The following is a 3012-nucleotide window of genomic DNA, read 5'->3' as shown; positions in this document are numbered from 1 at the left end:
GCGAAATACAGAGGCCCTTTGGGTGGGTCCTAGCTGTCAGGAGGAGGAATCGTTATTTTGCGTGTAATAAGGAGGCACTTCCTACACGCAAAAAAAGGAGGCACTTCCTACATGCAAAAAAGGAGGCACTTCCTTGCGTGCGGCCGTGGACCCAGCTGTCAACCTCTCCATGTACTGTCCTCTTCCAATGCATGTCATTCGTTAACCACGTCATGCCGAGAGGACCAAGGCGGTGGACGATGGCGAGGCCAAGTAAGGGAACGACCCGGAGCCGAGGAAGACTAGGCAGTTGTTTCCCACGTGGAGTGGGTACGAGGGTTTACTTGTTTGGCCGCAGTGTGAGGTTGCCGTCGCCAGAGAATAACAAGAGGTGTGGGTGAGTAGAGGGATAGCCAGGCTAGGGATGTGAGTATGGTGGGCCGTGAGGCCTGCCTGGCAGCACAACCGACCACGGGAGGCAGGAGCAGGCGGTTCGGCCGGTGCTGGTTTGGGTGGCTGGAGCTGGAAGATCGGAGACTGAAGAAGCACGATTGTTGTTAGATTGACATCTAACGACCTGATGCTGGTAGAGTCGATTGTTGACTAAGTTTCTTTTTTTTTTGAGAAACCTTGTGTATGCATGAACTTAGTAGGCCCACAAGCCAGCCTCCAAATCTGTGGCAGACAACATAGAGCCCATTTGCTAATTCTTAAGGAATTTATTACATCCCATTTTCTTCCCAAGACCATGGTAAAAAAAGTTCAACCTTATTTTGCATATTTCGGTGGAGTCCGAACTGTTTTAATCCAGAAATGATAAACATTAATTTTTAAGAACTTATTGATTTGCCAAAAAATATCATTTTGTTTTTGTAAGCAAATAAGACGTGGGACAGTTGAGTTGGTTTAAGGGAAAACCAGTGGTAAAATAATCAACGCTGGGAGGGAAAACAACAATAAAAAATATGGATGTGAATATGAAAAGGGAACTTTATGTATTTTCAATATAATAATACGTGTATATGAACTAGTAAAACTATAGGTAGATTAGAAAATGAAAGTAGGACATGGCGTTTCAAGAGGAAAATAGAACTGGGCTGTGTGTTTGATTCAGTAAAAAAATTGCATGCGGATGTTCTATGACAAAATATAACTAACGCTGGCGGGCCAGAGGCCAGTAGATACCTGCTGGATCTTTGTGCCCCGTTGTCATCATGGGCTGGACCTGTTAAAAACAAAACCAAGCCTGGGCAGTCTACAACCCAGTTGAAACTTGCTCGACTTAAAAACAGTATACCTGCTGGATCCCAGTTATTAGTCTGTACTTGTAGAATTCTCTCGTTTATTGACTATGTTGAAGACTTCATGGGTTTGACTGTCTCAGAGATCAGCATTATTTTTCCATCGTGATAATAAGTGCATGCACTTGCTTGCATACGGCCATGGACCTACTGGTTCCGTACGGTTAGGCTCTGTATGGACAACCGTCTAGTGGTTCCACGGACGAATTTCATGCAAATTGGATGGTTTTCATTGTAAGCGGAATAAATTCATTGCATTTTAAATATTTATTTTCATTATGGAATATTGTACATATTTCAACTAATAATAACAGACTAGGCCTTTTTTTAGTCCATGGGAGGCGCTTCATGATCGAGGTCGCGACACTTAACACTTCTAGAAGGCCCAAGTCCATCGCTCCTCTCTTTTAACAATTTGTAGTTGGGCTTGGCATGCCACAACCCAGTTCCGACATGCCGCATCCAACTATCATCCTGTGAAACCGGATGGATCCCCTACGTACTTCGGAGATGTAAATTTTTTGGAGAACTGGGAATTCGAACAACAGGTGCTTATGCTACCCATCAAATAAAAATCAAGTGCCTGAAAATTCTTTTCAAAATAAATGATTCAGCTTTATATCCATGTCGACCCTCGACATGATGGTTGGAAGCAAATGCCAAGTTCATACCGAAAGATCGTTAATAACAATACCAACTTGCAGACGACCAGGTAGTACAAGTACCAATACCAAAATAACTTATAATCTTTTTAGTCCTGGCCCTAGTGTTCGTGTGGTAGAAAATCTTATAGAAGACCAGCTCCCGCTCCTCTTGCTCCAGGTCCCCGAGGTGGTACTGGTGCATCACCATGTTGGTCCTCTGCTGGTCAAAGTTCTTGTTGGTGTGCAGCACCAGAACCTTTTTGTTGCCCATCTGTCGGCCGTTGACCATCACCGACAAGGTATTGCCGGTCTTGTGCCACATCGCGTGCATGTTGCACTCCAACTGTATCTTGCGACGCATCCACGTGCCCCTTTTAAACACCCTGGAGTTGCGCAGGAAGAAATGCTTGCTTAGGCCACTAAGTATGATACCTATAGTATTGTCGAATACAGGTTTTAGTGTACGTAGTTGGCATTTTCATAACATCTTTGGCATGTTGCAGTCACTTGTTTCACTTTTGATTAACTGCCAAATTGTAATTTCTTCACTAGGTCTACGTCTAAAAAGAAAAATAGAGCTATCACTACAAAAAAAGACACATCCGTGACATTTTGGGCTGAACGATTTTTTTCTGTGATGCTTATGACACTTCTATGACGATAATTGTGACGAAACCCTATATCATCATAGATGTGGTAGGGTCCTACTTCTGTGACAAAAAATCATGACAGAAAATGGGCTTTTCGTCCTGGGCGGGCCGGAGACGCGGCTGCATGACATTCTTTGGGCCGTCCATGACGAAAAATATCAGGGAGTTCCCTATTATGGTGGGTGGTCGGGGGCCGAGCGATGCGCGTTTCTCTCGTACGTGTGTGCGAGGCATTGGGCTCTAACTGAACCCGAGCGATTGCACTGCAGGCTACGCATTACTGAACCTGAGCGATCGATTGATCCCTTGCTATTAATTGAACCCGAGTGATTCCTTCGCTACTTCTGCTAACTGAAGCCGATCAAACACTGCTACCTCCTTACCTTGATGAACAGTGACCGTTGTTGAGGGGGTTTGGATGAACAGTTCCCGGTGGGG

The sequence above is a fragment of the Triticum dicoccoides genome, chromosome 4A (assembly GCF_002162155.2).
Source record: "Triticum dicoccoides isolate Atlit2015 ecotype Zavitan chromosome 4A, WEW_v2.0, whole genome shotgun sequence".
Lineage (NCBI taxonomy): Eukaryota > Viridiplantae > Streptophyta > Magnoliopsida > Poales > Poaceae > Triticum > Triticum dicoccoides.
Note: the sequence above shows the minus strand (reverse complement) of the source record.